The 27,950-nt window shown below is 36.7% G+C and overlaps 1 protein-coding gene across 6 annotated transcripts in view; it reads right to left on the bottom strand.

Moving 5' to 3' along the window:
• The window catches only part of ADD3 (adducin 3), a 124,913-nt gene that overhangs the window by 84,365 nt on the left and 12,598 nt on the right, over positions 1-27,950 (bottom strand). The window lies entirely within an intron of this gene.

Genomic DNA, 27,950 nt, shown 5'->3' with positions numbered 1-27,950 from the left:
TTAGATTATAAATTATCTATGTCAATTTTAACCATATAAATGATCTATCAATAACTCTTAAAACTGCCTTGAAAGTAAATACTAAAGAGTAATGAATAACATATTAAGCTACTGTGAACTAGCTATCCTTATTATTCTGGCACACTAGGAAAGCATGACCCTGAAGACACATATCACCAAGTAACCTGGTGAAAATTCCATTCTACTGTCTTTAGGATGACAAATTCTTTATCTCAATAGTTAGTATCTGTGACCTATAGATAAATCTCATGGTTTATGCTAGACATTACTTCCAAATCACACTAGATCTCAATACTGCTTGAATGCAAACTCTATAAAATAAGCCAAAAGGGGGACAGATTATTTTGGATTATGACAGTATTTCAGGTTTTAGTCTTTTCCAATCCCAAACCAATTATTTTCAAACCACTATTTTATAATGCTTCATTAACAGTATTTTTTGAAGCTCTTATTATGTACAAGGCACCATGCTAAATGATTTACATATATATTTAATGCTCACCGTTAACTTAAAGAGACATCTATTATCTCCGTCTTGCAAATAAAGAAAACAAAGCCTAGAAAGGTTTAACAATTTCCCCAAAGTCACAATGGTAAGTAGCTAGATTTGAATCCCATGCTCTTATAATTACTGCTTTCCAATTAACTTATACATAAAAACTTTACTTTAGATGAGAGTTCAAAGCTTTTGATCCCCCAGTCTCTATAATTACATAAACAGATAAAATTTTTACAGGTTCTTGATTAACTAAAACCTCAAAAATGCTGAGTAGCAACAAAGGACCCTAAAACAATCTATACTTTCACCAGCAGGAACAAAGTCTGGAGGGAACTTCAGCATCAGCACTCTATTCCAAACTCTGCTGGAAAAACTCCTCAAGGAAAGCAATCTGCTATATCCCCGTGCTATTGTTCCTCAGGCCAGAGATTGCTTTATGGTAAGCTTCCATTGGTAAGATTGCAGGCAAAATCCAATCCTCACCAAATCCACATAGCAATCTACTGTAAGGCATGACTACTACTACTACGACAACGACTACTACTACTACTACTATACACACACACACACACACACACACACACACACACAAACAACACCGAGTACTCAAAGTACGGCATTTTTAGAAAGAGCAATAGTTAAGTAAGGTTATCTAGTTCCAAAGTATAAATCACAATCATTTTCCTTTTTTAATTAAGAGGTCATTATTTTTTAATTTCATGGAAAAAATCTGAAAACTTTACTGCTTGCTGTTCTGATGTAGTGTTACTTCTGTAGTTTACAATTTTATTGTGAAGGAGTATATTTTGTTCCCCTCTTCATAACATCAACTATCCTTGAAATAAAAACTTCATTAGTATTACTTATCAACTAGGGATGTTCTGTTTTGAAGTTTTGAAGCTCATGTTACAGGGGCAGCATCTTTGTTAGACTAGAACACAAAACTACATGAAATATTTGTCTAATTCAATGTGGAAATTTCCGGGTTCCTTGCTGGTTCATTCTCTTAAATATCATGTAATAATAAAAATCAATCAAAAATATGAAGCTCGGGATCCCTGGGTGGCGCAGCGGTTTGGCGCCTGCCTTTGGCCCAGGGCGCGATCCTGGAGACCCGGGATCGAATCCCACGTCGGGCTCCCGGTGCATGGAGCCTGCTTCTCCCTCTGCCTGTGTCTCTGCCTCTCTCTCTCTCTCTCTCTCTATCATAAATAAATAAAAATTAAAAAAAAAATATGAAGCTCTATAAAAACAAATATAAAAAAATATGATTCTTACTGTCAAGGAGCCAATGGTCTAATAGGCCAGAAGATACAATAATACAAAATCATAAATTATCACGTAAGGTTTCCCATAGGATACACACACTATAGAATTAATTTATAACCAGAAGTTTCCTTCTCCTATTGTTTAACAAATTTTATCATACCAGACTCATAAGTATATCGGCCCTAATTCTCTTATTCTTCCCAAATCAAAAATAATCAGTCCTTCCTCTGAGCTACTACAGCCCCGATCTGTACCTTCCTACCACTTGGTACTTTATGCTGCAGTTATTTAAGTACACAGCATATCTGCCCCAAATGACGCAACATTCCTTGAGACCTGTTTCTGATTTACCTTTGTATCCTCTATCCTGTTAGTACCAGCAAGAATTAAAATATTTAGTGAATGAAGAATTTAGAACTTCTATGATAATCTGAAAATAGCATCTTAGTTTCAAGGGATTAATGTAGCTTTTACAATTTTCCAATCTACTCTTGAGAGAACTTATTTAGTGAAAACCTATGGTTCCAAAGGCGATATTTTCTTCCCCCTCAAAGAAGATATGTTCTTTTTACCATGTTGTTCTTCCCAAGCTATTTATCCTTAGTTGCAACATAAAAATTAAGAAGCAGACTAGATAATTCTAACCATAAAAGTGTAGTAACAAGGGCACCTGGGTAGCTCAGTCAGTTAAGTGTCTGCTGTCAGCTCAGGAAGGGTCCTGGAAAGGAGTCCTGCATTGAGGCTCTCTGCTCAATGGGGAGCCTGCTTCTCCGCCTACTTATGCTCTGTCAAATAAATAAATCTTTTTAAAAAAAAAAAAAGGAAAAAAAGGTGGAGTAACAGCAAATGGGCAAGTGAAATATGTAACAAACATTCAAATGCAACTTAGTAAAGTCTTAAGAAAAGACATATATACTTAAAAAATAAGTAGGGTTATTAGAAAAAACTGAGGGGGGAACAATTTCTTTACAGGATAATGTTACAACTTTCTCTAAAAACTCATTCACATATAGCTAAAAATAAATTCTCATTTTCTCAAAAATATAAATGTACAAATTTGAAAAGTTCCTATTCCAGATTTTAAAGTATTAAAAGTTTGATGATATATTCATCCTATTTTCAATGCTTAAAATTATTATTTCAACAACTCATTATAAAAACAACTCATCTGGATTTAAAGGCTAAGATTACACCTTAAGTAGAGTTACAAGTACTACAGGAAAAAGGGAGAACAGCCAGGAAGAGACCTCTATCTACCTGTAAAGAGCAAGCAGTTCAACTGAAAAGTGGACTGGCCCAACAACCACACCAACTGAGGTCTCCAGCACACAATTCAAATGAAAACAAAATTACTATGTCTTCCCCTAGGCTATTCCACAGCCTGGAAATAAGTTTTTTAAATCAACATTCTTGACCACTGAACCAAGATTAATCATTACTGGCCCATGCATGCAATTTGCCAAAAAGCTGAAATACATGACAATTCATGAAAAATAAAAGGTGACCTATTAATAAAACTCTAAGGTAAAATACGTATTTCTACTATTTTCTCAAATGTTTAAAAACTAGTTTGGATCAACAATTTAAAATTTCTAGTATAATTTTAGACAAAAAACAAAATCAAATTATTTCATCATTAGTGGAAGCTTTCTAATGAAATAATTAGATGATGGAAATTGTTGAAGTAGTACTTATTTGTAATTATCAAGAGAATTAGATTTGGCTCCTGAGTCTAAGAAGTGAAAAAAATCGATGGAAAAAAGTACCAAAGCAAACTCAGTTATAATATTATTATTAATACCATATTAGTGTGCTAATTCTAAACTAAAAGCCACATTCCTTGTTATTCTAGAATATTTCCTGATCTAAAAAATAGTATTTTAATTGAATGTATTTTCTCTTTTTAAATCATGAAGGTTTTTGTAAAAAGATTTATAGAATTATTTCTCAGTTCACCCAATAGATACTTCACTAAACACTCCCAAGTCACTTGGGCAAGAATGACTTACAAACACACTGCATGAACACTTTTGAACTAGTCAAACCTCCTGAATGCCTGTGCTCTTTGTCACCTTCTGGTTGCCTTACCACTACTGCCCTCACTGCCTCTCTCCCAAGAATATAGAATGTTAGTTTAAAATAACTAATTTTTATTTAATATAGTTGTGTTTTAAATTATCTTACATAACTCACAAAGTATACTTCCAAAGAATAAGGCATCTTTTTGTAACACAAAGTCAAAATTTTCAAGATTTTTTTTAGATAAGAAATTTAACACACGGTCCATGAAATCCCAAGACAGTCCATGGATAAACTTCAGAAAAATTAATTTGGGATCTCTCAAATTAAAAACAAACAAAAAAATATGCGCATTCTGGGAGAGCCCATAGCTTTCATCAGATTCTCAAAGTACCCCGTGACCCCCAAAATTTAGGAAGTGATCTAATTACATTAGGGGTTTTTTGGTTTGTTTGTTTTTAAAGATTTTATTTATTTGAGACGGGGGGGGGGGGGGGGGGGGGGGCGGGACAGAGACACAGGCAGAGGGAGAAGCAGGCTTCATGCAGGGAGCTTGACTTGGGGCTCTATCCTGGGTCTCCAGGATCAGGTCCTGGACTGAAGGTGGCGCTAAACCACTAAGCCACCGGGGCTGCCCACATTAGAGGTTTTAAGTCTGGTTTCATTGATACATGCCAATCAACTGTGAGGTATCTGTCACAAGTAACTCGGTGATTTAGTATCCAATCTCGTAAAATATTTGCTTTTTGAAATACATAATGGAACAGACCCAAAGATACTTTCATATTAACATAACTTTCACTTACTTACATTTTTTATATGACAGAGACAAAGAGCAATGAAATTGCACATAATTCAGAGCACAGCCATGGAAATGTGCTGTGCATGTGAATTCCCTGCATGTTACCTGTAATCCAGCAGAAAAAAAAGCTTGAGAATCACTGACTTGAACCACACCCCTCATTTTATAGATGAAGAAATTAGACTCAGAGATTAAGTGATTGGTTTAGTGACTGAGAAGTCTTGGAACTTCAATCAATGTAACCTTAAGCAGTGCTGGGATTAGAATGAACACCTACACTGGTATTCTCTTAGTCTGGAGAGCAGCTATAAAAAGAACAATTTTATACCTTGGTATTCAATAAAGTTCCATCCTTGGAATACTTCTCTCACTCTGTACATTCACCTTGGAAAACTTCATTTGCCTCCTACAACTTCAACTATAATTTCTCCTAATTCACAAATCTGTATTTCCAGTCCTGTCAAACTTACTTGTGCTCCAGATATATACATCCAACTGCTCCCTTTATATCTCTTACTGCTATGCAAATTTCTCAACCCTTACATGTTAAAAAAAAATCAAACTCCTATTACCCACATATTCTTCAAGGGGCTATGAAGAGGGAGAGGGAAGAGATCTTCAATCCTCATTTTCTTTATGCCAAAAATCTAGGAGTTTCTTCAATCTGACTTTCACTTCCACATTCAGATAGTAATCAATCCCTTCTCATTTTGCTATTTTCCCTCTCCATCCAAAAGTAGAAGGCTCTGACTCTCCATCCCTAAGACAACTGGTTTATTTTAGGCACTTCTCCCTCTCAGGGAATACTATAACGATCCTTTTGCCATCAACCCTTCATCTACTTTCAATATTGCTGCCAAAATGAGATTTTTTTTAAAAGATTTTATTTATTTATTTATTCATGAGAGACACACACACAGAGAGAAGCAGAGACACAGGCAGAGGGAGAAGCAGGCTCCATGCAGGGGGCCTGAGGTGGGACTCGATGTGGGACTCGATCCCGGGACTCCAGGATCAAGCCGTGGGCCAACGGCAGGCGCTAAACTGCTGAGCTACTCAGGGATCCCTAAAATGAGATTTTTAAAACAAATCTGACCACATCATTCCACTTCCTATAAATCCTTCAGTGGCTCCCCATTACCAAAGAATAAAGTCCAAATTCTTTAACAAGGTATGTAAATGACTCCATGATATAATCTTTGCTATAAAACTATCTGCTTTATAGTACAATGGAATAAGGAGCACTTAAACTTGTGGTTAACTACTAATTATGGAGAACTGTTTAGAAATTACTGTACAAGTATACATATATTAATTGGTACAAATATTAATTGGTTAAACTGTGTATGTGCTGTGTAATTCTGCCAATGCAATTTGTTCAGTCATGTTTCAGGTAAGTTGGCCCATTAATCACCTCTCAGTCTTGGCAAAAGTTTTATATCAAGTAGGAAAAGCTAGTAAGACAAGAGGGCTTCTGGGACAGTCCATAACAGAAGATGGCAGGCTTTGACTGGGAACAGTGGTAGCATGAGGGAGGAAATGGACAGAAGGAAAAATAGAAGATTCAAAAAATTCTCTAATCCAAATAAACTCAGTGGTAATCAAAATTAGTCTCAAAACAAGAGCAGCAGCACCAGTAGCAGCACCACCACGACCACGGAAACTTGTTAGAAATGCAAATTATGCTTTCGAATGTGTAGGGTGTGGCCCAGAAATCAATGGTTTAACCAGCCCTCCAGGTACTTCCTGGAGCACACTAGAGTCTGGGAACTACTAGCCTAAAGGGATTCATGCTCAGATTGGTAGCAGGAGTACCAGGCCCACTGCAGGGAGCTGAGATAGCACCATGGTGCAGCTCCTGTTTAGTCAGTTGGTCTTACTTGGTTTTAAAGCTTTTGATCCCATTTCTGTTTGTTTGTAAAAGATTTTATTTACTAATTTGAAAGGAACAGAGAGAGAGAGACAGAGAATGAGTGGTGAAGGGAGAGGGAGAAGCAGACTCCCAACTGAGCAGGGAGCCCCACACAGGACTCAATCCCAGGACCCTGAGATCATGACCTGAGCCACTCAGGTGCCCCTGATCCCATTTCTGTTACTGAGCGGTTGGTTCCTTTCTTGTGGAGAATTATGACTTTAATCGTTAGACTTCCTCACCAAGCAATATCCTTTAGACTGAAGGTTACTCAGATGAGTCTATTCCCTATTACCTGTAACTCTTTTAAAACATGGGATGCCCAGAGGGTGGGGTTGAGGATGGAGATGGAAAGGGAGTATCAATTGGGCACTAAGTGAATGGACTCACTGAAGAAAAGAAACCCTATGAATGAGGTAATTACGATTTGCTCCACAAGAGAGGAAGTGTAAGGATCTCATACTAACAGAACACACAAGGAAAAAAAAATTTATTTCGGTATAAAAGAATCCCTCCCTTAAATCCATTTGAGGTTTGATGGTCTAGTCATAAATACTACTTAGCATTAAACATGCCATTTTTAGTTATTCAGCAAATGTCAAGCCAAAGCTAACAGACACATGGCTTTCCAAATACAACTGAAAATAAAATATTATCTCATGGTTTGGTTTGGCAGTTAATGGTAAGAGAACTTTTTCTGGTAGGAGACTACATTTATACATTACATGTCCCAAACCTGAAACATGGCTGGCTAAATTTCATTGGTTTAACTGAATTTATGCAACAGCTCACAATTTGAAGAGTGAATATATTTAGTATTTTCTATTTCTCACAATATGACACAAAACTTTGTAATTTTCCAACCTAGGGATGATTCAAGATCCACATTTAGCTGTAACATTAAAAAAAAAAAAAAAAGCACACTCAGATATCATGTTTAAGGAATTCATGGAAAGCAAAGAAATGCTTAAAACCCTTGATGTATATTCAAGTGAGAGAATATAAATAGCAGGCTTTGGTAGAGAGTGCCACTGTCTTATTTGATAGTCTTAAAACCTCATTTCACAGAGTTAATTACATGGCAGTACCCTGAGTTATTGAAATCTATGGTTTTCCTTTCAGTTCAAATAAAAACAGACTAGTTTAATTGCTACTAAAACATCTCTTGGGCAGCCCGGTGGCTCAGTGGCTTAGCGCCGCCTTCAGCCCAGGGCGTGATCCTGGAGCCCCGGGATCGAGTCCCACATCAGGCTCCCTGCATGGAGCCTGCTTCTCCCTCTGCCTGTGTCTCTGCCTCTCTCTCCCTCTCTCTCTCTCCTCTCTGTGTATTCTCTTGAATAAATAAATAAATAATCTTTAAAACAAACAAAAAAACATCTCTTTACCTAACAGTTGAACAATTAATTTTATTTTACTCTTGAAAAAATATATAATTTAAATTAGAAAACAGCTTGTTAGAGAATTATCTGGCCTACCATAAGTCAACGTAAATTTTTAAATAAAGTTACAGGGGCAGCCCAGGTGGCTCAGTGGTTTAGTGCCACCTTCAGCCCAGGGCATGATCCTGGAGACCTAGAATCAAGTCCCATGTCAGGCTCCCTGCATGGTGCCTGCTTCTCCTTCTGACTGTGTCTCTGCCTCTCTTTCTCTCTGTCTCTCATGAATAAATAAATAAAATCTTAAAAAAAAAAAAAGTTACATTCACAATAAAACATCAAAATGCCCCCAAATGATATCAGTATCAATTTAAAGACATATCCCTAAGGAAGTAAACATTTCTATGTAAAACTGCCTTATAATACTGATTTGAAAATGAAACAAACACAAATATTATATCCCCCAACCCAAGATATCTGTAACTGTCAAATTTTAATTGTGATTTTAAGAAAAGAATAATCACAAAATAAATTTTGAAATCTAACATTACTTAAGGGCTTTGTTTTCCCCCAAGTACATTCTAAGAAACAAGAGTTCCATAGGATTTTAATACATTTTATTAGAGTGACTGATTTCCCTGGTCTGTGGGACATTTGAGATACACTGAGGTTAGTTTTTTATTTTTATTTTTTTGAGGTTCGTTTTTTAAAGGTAAACTCAGTACCTAACAATATTTCTCAGTCTTTGCTAATGCTAATGTACATTATGAACCTTAAAAAGGAAGAGTAAAGAAAGTATCTTTCTAAACATATTTGAAAACTATTTTTCCTGAGTAAGCCTTAGAACTACAGAACATAGTGTGGGAAATGTTACTGGGCTGAAAATGTATTATATCTTTATGGTGTTAATTTTGAGGTAAAAAAGCGTCCATATTAGTTTTCCAGATCTAATCTCCTACGTTTGAATTCCTTGTCACTTGTGCCAAGTGGTCTTTGACTCAGCCTATGTACCTGCTCACCTTAAACAGTATTAGTTTTGAGCTCATTCTACACAGAAAGTTGCCTAAAGATATTAGGCTACTCATCAGTACTTCAGGATCTTTCTTGTTCACAGAGATTAAGGGGGAAGCAAGTTATGAACCCAGGAACTTTTCAAAATAGAAATGAAAAACAAATTAGTATAATACAATGAAGTTACTGTCACTGCTCTTATTTACAAAAACGCATGAAGTATTTGCACTGTATGTTACAATGTTTATACTATATACATTTTGACATAGCACATGCAAATTTTAAACTTAAAAATTAACTTATTTTTAACTATACTTTAAGAACACTGTTGCCACTATGAATTCCCCAGAAACAGGCTCATCTGATTAGTACAACTGATCTGCCAGCTGGATGGATTCCAGGTAAATTTCAAACTGGCATTTGGCAAAATATCCCTATACCCAGGATTTTAGAAAGAGCATAAATTAAAGATGAATTCTAGAATTGCCACGAGAGTTAAGCAATTGTATGGTCAAACATGAATATAGTCAACCTACCCTCTTTATGCTAAATTTGCGAGCTGAGCAGTTTAAATAATACTTCAGATTCTGTGCTTGAATTCTGCTTACATTTATTCTGTATTAGTCTGTTGGCATCTAACTCTGGATTAGGAAAGACTACCATCTGGTAGTTATAGCAACCTTTTACTAACTTGGTCGGAAGTTGAAGACCATGAGTCTCAAAGAAATGCAAACAGGTTTATTACTATGAATATATCAAAACCTTTTTTTAAAAAAAGGTCAGTCTATAGGACTTTTCACTTTAGAGAAATACCATGCATGCTTACATGCTCACACATTACATAATCAACCTACAAAAGTCAAGTTTTAAAAAGGGTTAAAGAGATGATTAAATAAGCAATTAGGTTCACATTCCCTTTACCCACAAGGCTGCCACTGTCCCTTTGATAAAGCCTAGGGATGAGAGCCAAATTAGCCCTATTTAAATTGGCCATTTAACTCTAACTTCCCTTCATCACATGGGTGCACATATTTTTTCTCCTCTGTAAGAAGTTTCGGGTGAGCAATACTTCAGATGAAGTAAATAACAGTATAAAAACAATAACAACATGTATATAGCATATGAGCACACAGTAAAGTTTTTCAAATTCATCATGATCTTATATCATAAGGAAAGCCAAAGAAATAGAACAACAATTATCTCATATTCTATCATTTCCTAAGGTTACCCAGTTATGGTAATGGTAGAGCTGGGATAATTTAATCCACACTACCTAGTTAGAAATTTTATTTTCCTCCTAGTATTTCAATTTCTTTCCTGAAATAATAGTATCTTACAGTTTACATGGCTTTTAGTAATATGTAATATGCATGTTTATGTATAAAAGGGTTTTGAATCTGAACTTGTCCAAACTTCCCTGCAGCCCACCTCCATCTAGTTTTACTCCTTGAACCTCTTTGTTCTTCCTCTGCTCTCCTTATCTTCCCAAAGTCACTAACACTTCCTCAAACCTAAATAAAAGCAGAAGTGTGTAAATGCAGTATCTAGCCATCCAGAGCACTCATGAATTGTGATTATATCTACTCCAATTTACAGACTAGCATACCAACACATGGACTATTTTCCCATGCTCTCATCCTTAATGCAACAATGTCAAGGACATAGCCATTAAGAGATGACCTAGGATTATTCAAGACTTATCCAGCTCAATACGCTTATTCTATCCCATTATTTTACTTCAACCCTCTTTGTCTATAAAAAGCTCTTTCCTTATATGGTCAGTCTTTGAAGTCGCAGATTTGATATTCCTGGCATTTTAAGAAGGAGACTCTTCTGTATCTCTTCTTGAAGGCATCTGTAACATTCTTTTGCTGACTGATTTTCAAGACAGGAGAGATGTTCTTTCACATGAGGCTTTTAGATTATCGATCCTGCTCAACAGGCTGTCACTAAGCTGAAGTCTCTTCATTAATGTTTGAGCCACTCACTAGGTACTAGCAGGGGAAAAGGCCTAGCCAGGATGGAGAGGGGGAACACTAAAGCTGTTTACCAACAGGAAAGGATCTGCTAACACCATTTGGCAAGAGACCCCTTTATATACAGCTTCATGATAAAGGACACACATAGTTAATGGAAACCACAATGAGAGTATATAATACAGAAGAACAATGGCTCTATAATCAGACAGACTTGGTTTGGAATCTTGATTCTGCTACTTGCTAGCGGACCTAGGGCAAAGTCACAGTGTATCTGAATCTCCTTCAGTTTATAATATCAATCTTAAAGAATTAATAGGAACTAACCCCTGGCTCAGTATCAGGTATATGGCAGGGACCCAATAAACAGTAGCAATTAAATAATTGTTTTTAAATCACTTGTCTTCAAGAAGAAGCTAGTCAGGAGTTAGTAATCACTAGGGGTAGTATGCAGAGTAACTTAAAAAATATGTATCTCATAAATTAGGAGTTAGAGAAGGAGAAGGAGAAGCTGCTTGTAGGCAACAGCTCTCAAAACAGCACTGTAAAACTAACTGGCTCAGCCAAGTTGGCTGGAACAGCTATAGGTAAGGCTTTCTGGGGGAGCATTTCCCTGAACCTCTACAAGCAACTAACAGTAAGAATACAACATAAATTCTCTTATCTTCTTAACAGTATTTTCCAGTAGAAATATAATGTAAGCCACAGCTGTTTTTAAATTTTCTAGTAGCCATATTAAAAAGAAACAGGTGAAATTTATTTTAATATAGTTCACTTAACCTACTATCAAAATATTATTTCAGGAACGCTTGGGTGGTTCAGCGGTTGGCATCTGTCTTTGGCTCAGGACGTGATTCTGGAGTGCGGGGATTGAGTTCCACATCGGGCTCCCTCCCTGCAAGGAGCCTCCTTATCCCTCTGCCTGTCTCTGCCTCTTTCTGTCTCTCATGAAAGAATAAATAAAATCTTAAAAAAAAAATTCAAAACATCATTTCAGGGCAGCCCGGGTGGCTCAGCGGTTTAGCGCCACCTTCAGCACAGGGCGTGATCCTGGAGACCTGGGATAGAGTCCCACGTCCGGCTCCCTGCATGGAGCCTGCTTCTCCCTCTGCCTGTGTCTCTGCCTCTCTGTCTCTCATGAATAAATAAAACCTTTAAAAAAAAAAAAACATTTCAACATAAATATTAAAAATTGACTTGTTTTTACATTCTTTTTCCTTGTAGTAAGTCTTAGAAATTTAGTATGTATTTTATACTTAACATCTCAATAAAGTCAAGCTACGTTTCAAGTGGTCAATAGCCACATGCAGCTAGTAGGTACCATATTGAATAGCGGGGCTCTACAATCCTTGCATGAAGCCCAGGCCAAGAATCTGCCCTAATACTTGTTGCTCTACCATTCTACTAGGGACCCTAAAAAGCCTTGTTAGAAGATCTTACTTTTATTTTTTTAATTTTTTAAAAGATTTATTTATTCATGAGAGACACAGAAAAAGAGAGGCAGAGACATAGGCAAAGGGAGGAGAAGCAGGCTCCATGCAAGGAACCCAATGTAGAATTTGATCCTGGGACCCCGGGATGGGGGGTGGGGAAGAGACTCGACCAATGAGCCACCCAGGTGACCCAGAAGATCTTACTTTTAAAATGTAAACATCAACTGACATTTCAACAGGGATTATGTGACACAAGTTAGCCACCTGGGAAGTCAAGAAGGAGGAAAACTAAAAGGGGGGATGGGCATGCCATGAAAGGAATCTTAAGGAAACCAAAGACATATCTTGTGTAGATCACAGGTTAGCTTAGACCCATGCCACTAAAATCATCTCACAAATCCCTTCTAGGCTGTCAAACCCTGGGCTACTATAATAAGATACCTGTATATCAAAAGCTGGCATAGTCAACCATGACAAACATATACACAGTACACAACTAGTAACAGCTGTTGGGAGCTGTAAGACAGTAGAGGAATGCCAATCACATCAATCAATACCATTTCTTGACTGCCTATTTAACAGAGTGTATTCCAATCAGGTCAGCACCTTTAAAATTCCACAATTTTAAAACTTTTAGTAAATAAGACCTCTGTAAGGGTCACTAGAATAATGTAAAAGTCTTGAACACTTTTTTAAAAGTTGAATATAATCCTTTCTTGCTGAGGTATTGTGATAATTCATACATTTGGATAATTATGCCTTCGGTTAAGTCTGCTTAAAGTTCAACCGTAATTGTAAACAACTTTCAATCAGGTAAGAAAAGTCTGTGTCATATGGTTTGCTTTTTTGCAATTCAAAAAGTACTTTCAAAGTATGTAATGTAAAGTGCAACCAGATGCTGTTGGCAAAGAACTGGATTTTCAAATGTGACCGATTTCCAAGAACATTACCACAGATGTGGCCTACACTATGGGTGAGCATAAAGCTTTGAAGAGTTCATATCTAATCTAATCATCTGTTCAGAACTCTCCATGCTTTCCATTTTTTAGAGATGTTTTAAATTTTCAAATAAAGGAAATTTCTCAAAACTCAGAGTAAATCAAATATGATTTAAAAACAGCATCCTCCTAAATAGACTCAGAACACACCATACAGCTGATGTCATAAAAAGCCCCCATTCTATCCATAAATATCAGTAGATGTTAATGCTTGAACAAGAATAGGTCACTTGCATTTTAATATAAAGCTTAGTCATTGAGTGGCAGTTTTCTTCCATTTAGAAAAGTTTTCCTTAGTTCCAATTACTACAAAAATTTACAATCATCAGTAACCTATTACTCTGTCGACTAGCGTTCAAAGTGGGTGCAAAACACATTTAAATTCCAAAATTGCAATAACCCGTGCTAGCATTTGTATCATATCTAGGAAGAGACAAAAAAAAAACTATCTTTAATAATTGAGATTTTCCTCTTAAATAACTGAAATTTAGAAACATGTACAGATGCTATGTTAACTCACTAACAGGATAAGTATATGGAAATAAAACGTAATGGCAAAACTCATTTCTTAGTATTTAAACATGCAGAAGATAAACTATTTCATATCATTACTTTCTGAAACTTTCAGATAATGGTCCTGAACTAAAATCTCAAATCTCTCAATTAAAATCTAAACCACAAAGCTTAGAAACTAGTTTGTTTTGAACAAACACTGAATCATAATCAATTTAGTAAACTTGCTAAGTTTCTTTAATATATTACCAGCATTCATTTTAGGCATGCCTTCTTCCTCTTTTCTCACAAACAGGGATTTGGGAGTGGTGGATGTAACAATCATTTATTCATTTATAAATTTACTGAGCACCTCAGATGTACCAAAATACAAATGACATATTTTACATGTCATCTTACTTAATCCTCGAAACAACCTAAGAGATGGGTATTTTTATCACAATTCTACATACAAATAAAGTAAAAAAGTTCAGAGAAGTAAAGTAACTTGCTCAAGGCCAGCAGGATTTTAAGTTAGACTGGTCTTATTCATACTCCCTTGTGCTAACTCTTCCCTTTCTATTCCAGCTTGCCTCAACTCAAGCTCAATCAAATGAACCTACCCTCTAACATTCTCATTCAATAATATTTGCATTTCTTTTTTTAAAAATAACATTTGCATTTCTTTAGCAATACTAGTTTTGGGTTACACATTATAAAGGAGAGAAACTGAGGACCAAGAATGATCTTTTTTTTTTTTTTTTAAATTTCAGAAGTGTTCTATTTTCCATTAATTATAGAAGAGTATAGAGATGACTATAGTCCCCCAAGCAAACTTCTACTGGAAGAATCCTCAACACTAATGTAGGACAAAAGAGAAAGATGTTCTAGTGCTGTGCCATTTAATTTGGTAGCCACCAATTACATGTAACTACTGAATACTTGCAATGTGTCTAGTCTGAATTGAGATGTGCCATAGTGTAAAACATAAGATGTACAAGAAAGAGCAAAATATTTCATTAACTTTTTATACTGATGACCACCTTATGTACAAACACCATACATGAACAGAAGGCCCAAACCCATACAATTAAACCTTTTATTTTTTTTAAAGATTTTATGTATGTATGTATGTATGTATTTATTTACTTATTTAAGACACAGAAAGAGAGGCAGAGACATAGGCAGAGGGAGAAGCAGGCTCCCTGTAAGGAACCCAATGTGGGACCCGATCCCAGATCCTGGGATCACACTCTGAGCTGAAGGCAGATGTTCAACCACTCAGCCACCCAGGTGCCCCGCAATTAAACCTCTTAAAAGATAGTGAGCTATCAAAAGAAAAACACTTTGGGGAAATTCAAGTAATTATTCTGATCAGAAACGGCAAAAAATGTTCTTAGAGTAGCCAAACAAACGTAGCCTTCTCCCCCATACACACTCTCCAAAATCTTATAAGCTATCTTTCCACCAACTTTTGATTTTATGTACTTTCATGAACATATTTATCTTCATTACTCAAGAATTGGGCGAGGTATTATTAGGGCCGTTATTCCAAATATTGATTCTAAGTACATTACGCTATAAAGCATATTGAAGTCAATGTATATTGACTTTGGGACCCACCTAGAAGTTACTGTTTCTAATATAGCCCGGAAATCCATTGGTATTTTTTCAACCATTTGGTTTCCTTTCATTAGAGGACCCAAAGAATTTCAGGTAACTGAAGTTTTTAGTAATCAACATTTTATTCTCTGTAGACCAAAATCTCAGGAAAAATTACCAAGAGAAACTTTTTTTTAAAAAATCAACCATTAACTTAAATATTACATGATTTTTATAAAAACTGATTTATAAGGTTTTATTTTATTTTTTTTTATATTTTTTTAATTTTTATTTATTTATGATAGTCACACAGATTGAGAGAGAGAGAGGCAGAGACACAGGCAGAGGGAGAAGCAGGCTCCATGCTCTGGGAGCCCGACGTGGGATTCGATCCCAGGTCTCCAGGATCACGCCCTGGGCCAAAGGCAGGCGCCAAACCGCTGTGCCACCCAGGGATCCCTGATTTATAAGGTTTTAAATACAAATATTGCCACCATATACTATTTGAGACAATATGGACAGACCCAGAGGGTATTATGCTAAGTGAAATAAGTCAGAATGAGAAAAACAAAAATTATGATTCTGCTGATAAGTGGAATCTAAAAACAAAAACCCACAAATTTTGTCACAAGAATACACAGCTAGTACCCAAGCAATTTAAACCAACTTATTAAAACACTGAATTCAAAGCTCTCCAACAAGTATGTTGAACTTGTACCCAATTCCTATTAAAATCGATTTAAAAAAATAGATCAAAAGACATCTTACATACTCACAGTAAAATCAAAAGCAATTATATTTAGACCCCAACCATAATTGTGAATCTTTTTAGTTCCTTATAAGGATGTTTTATCAAAGGCCTTATTTTGAAAAGATGAGGCTATCTTGAAAATTACCTACTAAAACTGTTATGAAACCAGATGTAGTAGCAAAACATGGAAAAAGAAATCCAAAACAAATCTGATAAATTCCTTTCAAAGTCCTTGGTATGGGGGATCCCTGGGTGGCACAGCGGTTTGGCACCTGCCTTTGGCCCAGGGCGCGATCCTGGAGACCCGGAATCGAGTCCCACGTCGGACTCTCAGTGCATGGAGCCTGCTTCTCCCTCTGCCCATGTCTCTGCCTCTCTCTCTCTCTCTCTCTCTCTGTGTGACTATCATAAATAAATAAAAATAAAAAAAAAAAAGTCCTTGGTATGATGCAACACAGATAAAATGCATTCTTAAATGCTAAAAATCTTGATAAATGATTTTATCACAAAATTAGATTAAAAATACTAACATTTCCAACCTGACAGATTTTCTCCTTCACTGTGTTGTACACTGGTTTGTTATGATTTCAAATCCACTTGCTTAGGACCTAAGTAAAGTTGTTTTGATCTAAGGGTGAATTTGTTTTTTTTTGAGGAATCTGCATTGGGATACTATCGACATTTGTTGTTGTTGATGAGCACTTCCTAGCTCAACTGCTGACTGGCACCCCTGGGGATTTACTGATAAAATCAGTTGGAAGAACATCTATGACATAATAGACATTTAAACTTTAAATACCAAGAATCTGTGAGGACTTATCAAGAAAGTTTGGTGTTGGTAAGGCTACCCTTTGCTAATCTAAATTTGCTCTCTGAAGATCTCAAGATTTGCTCCTGCTGTGGCCACACTACTCTTTGGTCAGCAATGGTGTTAAACCATGCAGCAGTCTCCAGAAGAGGGATAGCTGTCCTTGCCTTGGCAAGGACATAGGCAGCGTGTACATCATGTAATGGTCCACAGAGTAATAAACTTCAGAGCAACCCACTTTGCTGCCAACACTGGTACCATCGCTCACTAGCCACATGCCCCAGAAGTAAGGAACTAAGCCAGCAGCTGATACCCAAGTTTTTGTTGGAAGGACTGACTGTACCAAAATCCAATTCATAGAAAGGTACAGCAATTAAATTGTAATTGATCTAGCATTGGTTTGGCATAGGTTCTTTATGGCTAATTAAGAGACATTATCCTGTATTCTATTGGCTTGTGAAAAATTTAAATTATAATTCCTGCAGTGAACCTGTGTTAAATTACTGGCAAAGACAATCTTAGTCTCTGAGCATAATTTGCCTCAAACAAAACACTGTGCCTTATGTAATGACCCACTTAGTTGAAAATAATGGAAAATTGGGGCCATAAATCCTATAATCTATTTTACTCAAACAAATGACCTAAAACTTTCCCTTTTCTTTGGAGTGTGGAACTGTTTCTCATTTAAATCTTCCAAAAATAAATAAATAAATAAATAAATAAATAAATAAATAAATAAATAAATAAATAAATCAAGGGAGCTAAATACATCTAGTTTGAATTTTCAATATAATGTTCCTAAACATGTCAGAAACATTTACCATGTACATGACTGCCTTCAGTGGTAAGTATACTAAAACCGGAACAATATACAGAAGATCAGCATAGCTTTTTGTCAAAATAACAAGAAAGTACATGACACATTCCAGAGGTTTCTTTGAAACTTCAAAAACCTTTTCCTAACTCAATGAAAGATTTAGAAAACAAAACAAAGACAGGTACCAACTATTTCTTGAAAAGTAGCTTCAAATCACTGAGGGATGGTGAGGTCTTTCATTCCGCCTACACCTGATCTAGGGAAGATCAAGTGAAATTCTGGTGAACTCCCTAACCCTATAATTGCATGAATGGGTTAAGATTGCTGGTAAAGTCCTAAGTAGAAAAGGCATTGGACTGACAGTCAGAAACACAGTTGTGAGTCCAGATCAGCCACAAGTAATATGATCTTAAACATGCCACTTTACTCAACCAGACCAGGTCCTTCATCCATAAAATAAAGTAGAGGATTCCAAAATTCTAGGAGTCTCAATTTCAACCCCCTCTTTACTCCAAATGCCTCCCAAACTTTAAAACTTACAGATAATTCCCACTTCCAATCATTAATATAGTAGAAAGTCTAAATGATCCACATAAAGGCAGAATTTCAGCATCCAAAGAGACTTGCAAACCTGGGTAGCTCCTACTTGTATTAGTGGGGAAACTTCCTTTTTATTGCATCATGAAGGCAGAGGTCAGCCTGCGCCACTTTACAGATTTCCACCTCTCCCATAATTACCAAACTTCCTCTCAAACCCACCAACATAGAATTTGCATAGCTGAGGGATATAATGAGGCTATGGTTCTTCACTTTAAAATATGAATCAGGGATGCTGGATGGCTCGATTGGTTGGTTAAGCTTCCAGCTCAGGTCTGATCTCAGGGTCTTGGGATCCTGGGATTGAGCCCCGCATCTGCTTGGGATTCCCTCTCTCCCTCTTTGCAACCACCTCCCTGCCCCTACCATGCGTGCTCTCTCTCAAATAAAAAAGTCTTTAAAAATGTATATATGAGGGGCACCTGGGTGGCTCAGTTGGTTAAGTGTCTGCCTTCAACTCAGGTCATGATACCAGGGTCCTGGGATAGAGCCCTGCATCAAAGCCTGGTTCTCCCTCTCCCCATGCTGCTCCTGCTGATTGTGCTCTCTTTGCATCAAATAAATACATAAAATCTTAAAAAAAAAAAATGATGATTTAAAGGCTATAGGTTTTGTGCCCCTTGTCTCAACTCCAAGGGCTATTTGAATGACAATCATAACCTTTGTTGCATGATACAGACCTGTATACGGTTTCTAATTACAATCTTGATTAGGGATGAAAATAACAGATTTTGTAACACCTGAAACTTTGATCTTAAAACAACTCTTTTGATCTAAGAATACAGAAGGCTGAATGGGGAATTATTGTTTGATAGGTATAGAGTTTCAATGTTGTAAAATGAAGAGTTCTAGAGATGGAAGGTGGTGATGGTTATATAATATTACCAACAAACTACACCTTTAAAAATAGCTAAGATGGAGGATCCCTGGGTGGCTCAGTGGTTTAGCACCCGCCTTCGGCCCAGAGTGTGATCCTGGAGTCCCGGGATCAAGTCCCACATTGGGCTCGCTGCATAGAGCCTGCTTCTTCCTCTGCCTGTGTCTCTGCCTCTCTCTCTCTCTCTCTCTCCCTCCCTCCCTCCCTGTGTCTCTCATGAATAAAATAAAATCTTTGTTAAAAAAAATTGTTAAGATAGTAAATTTTATGTTTTATTTACCATAATAAAAAATACTGGAAGACAACAGATATCCAGGACTCCCAGATGGCGTCAGTGGTACCAGTGAAGAGGAAACTCATGGATGTTAAAATAGGGAAGCTGTGAAGCTGTAAAGCTGGATACTGATGCAGGATTTTGTTCCTAAAGGCACTTGTTGGGGAGGGTCTCAAGGGGGTTACTACCAATATTACAAGTATGTCAATGTAAAGAAAGGGAGCACTGCTGGACTTCCTACAATGCTGGCAGCTTATATGCTGTTCAACTATTGCGCCTTTCTTAAAAGGAATTCAAACATGAGTGGCTAAGCCAGTACCACTGAAGAGGGTCCTGTATGGAGGGTGGCCTGGCACCCCTTCTTGAGGAGCTAGATCATTGCTGAATCCTTTCTTATCCTAATTGAGAATTAACACTCAATAAAAGATGACTGGTACAAAAATAAATATATTGGAAACTTTAAAAAGAATCCCCTCCCACAAATATGACTTTTATAATATCTGCATAGGGGGATCCCTGGGTGGCGCAGTGGTTTAGCGCCTGCCTTTGGCCCGGGGCGCGATCCTGGAGACCCGGGATCGAATCCCATGTCGGGCTCCCGGTGCATGGAGCCTGCTTCTCCCTCTGCCTGTGTCTCTGCCTCTCTCTCTCTCTCTCTCTGTGTGTGACTATCATAAATAAATAAAAATAAAAAAAAAAAGTTTATAATATCTGCATAGGAATGACATTATATTAAATACCATTCAAAACAAGAAAAGAAACCAAGTCTAGTAGCCATAAGCTTGAGTCAGGCAATCTTAAGGCTTAAGAGAAAATCTTAGGACTTAGTGGAAAGCCAAAGGCAAGAGTCAACAAAACAATGCCAAGTACCAAAACTTAAAAGTTTTAAAAGAGGTACTGTTGGGACACCTGAGTGGCTCAGCAGTTGAGCGCCTGCCTTCGGCCCAGGGCATAATCCTGGAGTCCCAGGATCGAGCCCCACATCAGGCTCCCTACATGGAGCCTGCTTCTCTCTCTGCCTGTGTCTCTGCCTCCCTCTCTTTCCGTTTCTCTCATGAATAAATAAAATCTTAAAAAAAAAAAAAAAAAAGAAAGAAAGAAAGGTACTGTTATAGCTGGCCTAATGGGGTAGATGCACAAAGATGGTAAAGGTTGACCATTCCTGACCCCTTCTTTAACCTCCCTACTAGATAGAGGATGTTTTTCTATGGGAACACTTCTCAAAATAGAATTTGCTTTGCATATATCATTTCATAAAGTTATTGATCATTGCCTAGGATGAGACATGGAGACAGAGGATTATAATTTCCACTGCCCAATCTTCATACCTCTGTTGTTAAGTGGATAGAAGCTTGAAAAGAACACTCTTTAAAAAAAAAAAAAAAAAAATAGAGAGTGGATCTGGAAACCATACGTAGGAGAACAGGGCTAACTATTTCTCCAGGCTGTTTTGAGCCTAAGGCTCTATTTCTTACACAGCATTTCATCCACCAGGTGTAGGCAGGCAAAGTCTTGATTCAGGAATTTAAAAATAAACAATAAAAAATATCTCTGGAAAAATACACACGAAAGGAGGAGACCTGAGTGGCCTGGGGTGCAGCGATAACTTTCTTCTCATTGTATACTCTTTTGTGCCTTTTTGGATTTTGTTCCATGTCCTTATGTTTCTTTTTTTTTTTTTTTTTTTTTAAATATTTTATTTATTTTTTTACGACAGACATAGAGAGAGAGAGAGAGAGGCAGAGACACAGGCAGAGGGAGAAGCAGGCTCCATGCAGGGAACCTGATATGGGACTTGATCCCAGGTCTCCAGGATCAGGCCCTGGGCCAAAGGCAGGGGCTAAACCACTGCGCCACCCAGGGATCTCCCCATGTCCTTATGTTTCTTACTCAAAAGTTAATTTCAAATGTTTAAAAATGAAAATAATTTTACTAAAATAAGACTCACAGTAAGTTTATCTTAGGAACCAAGTTATAAACTCTTGCTTTTAAATAAATCAGTAAGTGCTTCTACTCTAATTGTCAAACTTTTCATAGTATTTTATGACAATTATTTTTAATAATTGCTTTTGAATAAGCTATTTTAATTCTTAAATTTTTTAAGCATGAAAGTTTTATCCTGTAATATTTTAGAAGTTAGTTCTGTCAAAGCTTGTATTTTCTTCCAACCATTTATAAAATAACTATGCCCGACTATAATATCCTCTTTGTTACATGTCTTATTAAAGGGAGCTACAAACCCACAAACAAAAATAGCTAATCAAAGACAAATCTTATGTTACTTATTTCATTATGCAAATATGCAAAAACTTACTGGATTGTATTCTCTACTAAGTTTACACCAAAAAAATATTTTGAATGTACCCCTTTTGATATTTCTGATTTTTCTAATAGGTGCTTATTACCATGTTTACTTTTGAAGTTCCAAGATAAACCACTAAATGTAAGAGGAAACCTCAAGATGGCATAATGTCCTGTAATGACTACCCGCAATACTTGATAATGAAATGCCCTGTACCTTCAATTCTTTATTATTCCATTACACAAAAGTTTACAATACAAAACACAGCATAAGGAGGTAGTTTCATTTGGACATAAAAACTAGTACACCAAAATGAGGACTATTCAATCATTTCCAAAGGCCCAAGTGAAAACAAGTCCCAAGACTGAACAATAGGGTAATAACTGACAAGCTGTAAAAATTAAAGAAAATTAAGAAATAGTCACATTTCTAAAGTCTTTTATGTATGGTAAGGAAAAGATACATTCAAGAATTTGCCTCATTTCTAGTATTATAAGTGTATCTCCCTTCTGTCATAAGTCAGAGAATTGGAAGTGAAGTAAGACGCATTTAAATTTCCACCCATGGTGATGGAATGTTCCTTCAACCTCTGCATTATTCAGCAAGGTGTAAATATTTTTGTCTTCACAATGTCCCATTCTTTCCTTTCTAATCTCAAAGCCACTGCCTTACTTCATTTGCTTAACTTGTTGTCTCTTTGCCAACACTTTCTCCATGACAACATTCTTCACACCGCCAATCTCAGACACATCTAATTATGCCTCATCAGTTAAAATAAGTGCCCCAGAATAAAATCTAATTTTCCTAAAATAGCACCTAAGGCCTTTATGATCTAGTGCTCTCAACCTTACCTTTCCTGTTTCTTCTCCCACCACGTTTATCCTATAGACCTATATGCCTCTCTATCAAGTTGGGTCTGTAATTCACCCTATTTCAACATTTGAAAGATCCTCTAAAACTCAACTCAAATGTCAACCTCCTTTATTAATTGCTTCTCTCAATGGGATAAACATTTCCCTTCTCTTTGCCCCCCCCTGCACTTCCTTTAAATTGCTGCATAGCTCTCAAGCTAGTGCTGGAGCCAAGTACAGAAGTGCCTCTCCTCCCCTATACTTCTTGTCTGGTTCATGTGTTCTCTTAAAATGCTGAAAACATATTAAATCATCCAAGTTATATGGACCTCTGTTCTCTAGAAGCTTTCATTCTAGTAAAGGAATATAAGAATACATATATTTATTTAAAATAAAATTAGGGAATAAATTTTATGGTATATGAATTATATCGTTAAAAAATAACATTAGGGTAGTAAGCAGTATGAAATTTAAAGATAATTCTTTCATCTACTTCCTCAGCAGGAAACTCTTTGATGAGGGATCCCTGGGTGGCTCAGCAATTTAGCGCCTGCCTTCGGCCCAGGGTGTGATCCTGGAGTCCCAGGATGGAGTCCCACGTCGGGTTCCCTGCATGGAGCCTGCTTCTCCCTCTGCCTGTGTGTCTGCCTCTCTCTCTCTCGTGTCTCTCATGAATGAATAAATAAATAAAAAATTTTTTTTAAAAAAAGGAAACTCTTTGATGAAAATAATAATGTTTTTTAAGAAGGTAAATATCCGTGCAGCCCCGGTGGCGCAGCGGTTTCGTGCCGCCTGCAGCCCAGGGAGTGATCCTGGAGACCCAAGATCGAGTGTCGGGCTCTCTGCATGGAGCCTGCTTCTCCCTCTGCCTGTGTCTCTGCCTCTCTCTTTCTCTCTGTGTCTCTATGAATAAATAAAAAATCTTAAAAAAAAAAAAAAAAGAAGAAGGAGGTAAATATCCTGGTTGGTCTAAAAAAATTAATAGGAATTGAGTTCTCCATATTTTTTAAATTATAGATATGGAAAAAAAAGCTATCTTTATTGACTTAAGATCTAATAAACTTATTTATAAACTGGTTTCTGTTCTCTGAAACTCACAGAAATGATCATCTGAGAGCTTTCTTTTGCATTATCTAGGCCATCTCAATGAAATTGAGAATTAAAAAAATTAAACTCACGTATGACTTGCTGAGGATAGGATCACAAACTGCGTTCTGATTTCTACCTGAACGATCTAAGTATCTTAACTCTGCCTTTCAGTGAACCAAGCTAAACCAGGTTTAGTGTGGTTAAGTCTGGCTTCATCAACTTTCAACTGGAAAAGCAGTTCCATTACAGAAATAAGGTCCATATAAGTTGTTTCAGTTACTTTAGTGCACACATATTTTTCCTAATACCTTTTTTAAAAATTGAGATATAATTCACATACCATAAAATGCACTCTTTGTATAATTCTGTGGTTTTTAGTATATTCACAATGCTATGCAACCATCAACACTATCTAGTTCTGGAACTTTATCATCTCACAGGGAAACCCAGTACCCATTAAGCAGTCACTCCCTATTCCCCCTACCCTCCAGGCCCTGGTAACACTAATCTGCTTTCTGGATATACCTATTCTGTGCATTTCATATAAATGAAACCAAACCATATGTGGCCTTTCATATTTGGCTTCTTTCATTTAACAATGTTTTCAAGGTTCATCCATTTTTTAGAATGTAACTAACTCACTCCCTTCCTTTCTTTGACTGAATTCCACTGCATGGTCTACCACATTAACCCATTAATCAATTGATAGAACTGTTTCCACTTTAAGATTATGAAGAATAATGCTGCTATGAACATTAGTGTATAAGTGTTTTGTGTGAACAGTAGGTTTTCAATTCTCCCAAGTATATACCTAGAAGTAGAATTTCTGGGTCATAATGGTAACTAAATGTTACTATTTTTAACCATTAAACCGTATTAACTTTTTGAGGAACAGCCAAACTGTTCTATTTTACAGTCACACACACATTTCAAAGGACAGTAACAAGAGTTTCACATTTTGATTAAAAGCAAATTGTGCTATTTCTAGAAAAAAAGAATTCCTTTGGGACCAAGTGTCTTTCGAAGTTAAAGTAAACTTAAGGTTTTACAGGACAGATTGAATCCCTTCAAAGAAGATAAACAGCAAGAGATCAAAACCTTACTACAGTAAAGTTTATTCTAGTCAAAGAAATTAAATATGCAAATATTTAAAAGTGAAAGAGGAAAATAATGACAACTATCAAGTTTATATATAGTAAGGATAACGATATTTCTACTCACAGCAACTTCCTACTCAGTATCTCCAAGTGGATGTTTAATACACATTTTAAACTTAATAGGTCTCAAACTGAACTCCTATTTCCTTTGCCCCCCAAACTTGTTCCTCCTGCAAACTTCTGCCTAGACACCAAACCTTGTGCTCAAGTTTGACTCACATATACCACACACCCCAGTTGGCAAATCCTATTGTCTATATCATCCAAATGTATCCAGAATCCCATCACATCTCACCACCTGTACCAGATATGTCATCTCTCACCAAGATTATTGTACCGATATGGCATAGTGTCAAAACGCAGCCAAAATAATCCTTCGAAAAACTATGTCAGATCATGTCCTACCTTTTCAAAGTCATCCAAAAACTTCCCAATACCCATCCCTCATTCTGATTCATTCATGCCAGATACTCTTGGGCCTCAGGGCTTTTTCCCTCTTCCTGCCACGATCTTCCCCTCTTATCACATACATCCTTACCTTCTTCAAGTCTTTGCTCATGTCACCTTCTCAGTGAAAGCTTTGCATGACCACTCTATTTAAATTTGCCTTACACCCAAACACTCCCTTTATTTTAATTCCCAGCTCTGTATCTCTCCATAACATTTACACCAATACAATACATACTTTACTTGTTTGTTTCTATTTACATCCAAGACCAACTCCACCAGGACAGGCGAGGTCTTCTGTTTTGCTAACTGAATTCCCAAAACTTAGACATGGCCTGGCCCTTAATAGGTGCTCAATAAATATTTGCTAAATGAATAAATGAACAAATAAAAGAAAACAAAGTTGCTTAGAAGAGTTGAACAGAAATCAGAAATATTTACAAGGAACTAAATATAGTAAACATGGAAGGGGAGTGGAAAAACACCATTTTTTGAAAAATAAGCCATTATGTTTCCAAAGTTTGCTTTAGAAAAAATTGCTATCCTTGCTTATTTCATTGTTTTCAGAAAGGATCTACCCATTGTCTATTGCCAAGGGCCCTTAGATTCTGAAGAACTAAAACTCTGGGGGTTCTGGAGTCTGAATGTCCTTTTCTCAACTGCCACATATACACAGAGCCAAGGACTTTATGGTCTTGGCCTTCTAATATCTATTATCCATAGTCTCAAAACCTTCACAAAGAAACAATCATAGGTTTCTCAGTCATCTTCCAAGTAAAACCACTTGGATCTTAAGATGATCTATCCCAACCCCTACATAATTTATAAGTAAACCAAAGTGAGAAAGAAAGAAAGAGACTTGCTCAGAATATCTTGAACACTTACACTAAGTGATAAGCATTACAAAATCGAAGAATTCAGACCTTTGGAACAAATCCTCTAAAATCCAAAACCAGACACTATTAACAAAAATTAAGTAGAAATGATTATATTTCATAATATCAACAAATCTATCTATACATTAGATTGAAGAGATCTAACAGAGCCATTAGCAGAATTATATTCTGATATTCAGCAAAGTAAATGATGGATGAACTTGGATTTTTAAAAAAGGCACACCTTCTCCCAAAAGGAGCCTCTTGTTGTTGAGTTTTGGAAATGATGAAAATTTCTATGTTTTTATTATGATTTTATTTATTTATTCATGAGAGACACAGAGAAAGAGGCAGAGGGAGAAGCAGGCTCCATGCAAGGAGCCTGATGTAGGACTCAATCCCAGGACTCCAGGATCACACCCTGAACCGAAGGCAGACACTTAACCACTGAGCCACCCAGGTGTCCCTGATGAGAATTTCTAAAGTCCTTTTCCAAGTACCAACTTTCCTAAGCATTACTTCAAAATAACAATATTAGGATGTTTCTATGATAGTCATTTTCATGTGGTTCATAAGGAGCACTATTAAAATCTACATGACCAGGGTGCCTGGGTGGCTGAGTTGGCTGAGCAGCCAACTCTGACTCTTGGTTTCAGTGTGGCTCTTGATGTCAGGGTTGTGAGTCTGGGCCCACACTAGGCTCCATGGAGCCTACTTAAAAAAATAAAACAACAAAAAAAACTACATGCCCTTCACCACCACTTTCTCCCAAATATATATATCTTATATATGTGTATGTATATATTATATATATATATATACATACATACATACACATATATATATAATTCCCTGCAATATTCTAATATACCCTAAAAGGAAGTGTGTCCTTGGCACTATTACCCATAAGAGTATATTGTAGCCTTCAAGTGCCTTACATGAGAAGAGACTGTGAACCACTATTACAAACTATCTCCAATCATACTACAGAAAAAATATTATTTTCATGGACAGTAATGCCTTGCCAAGAACTCTTTTCATAGCCTGTACCTAGTGAAATCCTATCCTGCCTTTCATGGCCCACCCTTGTCCTCGTTGTGGGAGATTTTTTTTCTGACCACTCGATCTGTGGGGCTTCTTTCTTGAGGAGATGACCTAGAGCCTGTGTTATCTGTACCTGACATTCAGCATTCAGCACACTGGGTAAGTAAGATCTTTTGTGTTGTCATAGTAGCTGTTGCCGACCTTTTCAACGTTTTACTGGAATGTAGAGTCAGAATCCAAGGAATTATGTAACTGATATTCCTATGGGGATTTTCTGGAAGGCAAAACATAATTCTCTTACATATGAAAGGGAAGAGTCAGAGGTCCTTAAAGAGTGATTGGTTTAGAATACACAGCACAACCATCACTGAAATGCAATTTTAGACGCTTTTGATTATACCAAAACAATGATTCCTAACCTGTTAAGGTAATAAAGGTCAAAATAGGTTTTAAAAGCCAAAACCACTCTCCAATTGTAGGTATTAAATAGCTCAAGAGGATACACGCATTCAAAACTATTAATACAAATATGAGAGGTACAGTACTCATTTGGTCCTCAGAGTACACTTGGTGTACACAGCAAACTGAAATTCTCCCAAGACCTCAGACTGGCACATGGTTGACTTTTATTATGCTGTAGACATGGAATAT

Source organism: Canis lupus, chromosome 28, assembly GCF_011100685.1.
Source record: "Canis lupus familiaris isolate Mischka breed German Shepherd chromosome 28, alternate assembly UU_Cfam_GSD_1.0, whole genome shotgun sequence".
NCBI lineage: Eukaryota > Metazoa > Chordata > Mammalia > Carnivora > Canidae > Canis > Canis lupus.
This window is presented reverse-complemented; position numbering and strand designations above follow the sequence as displayed.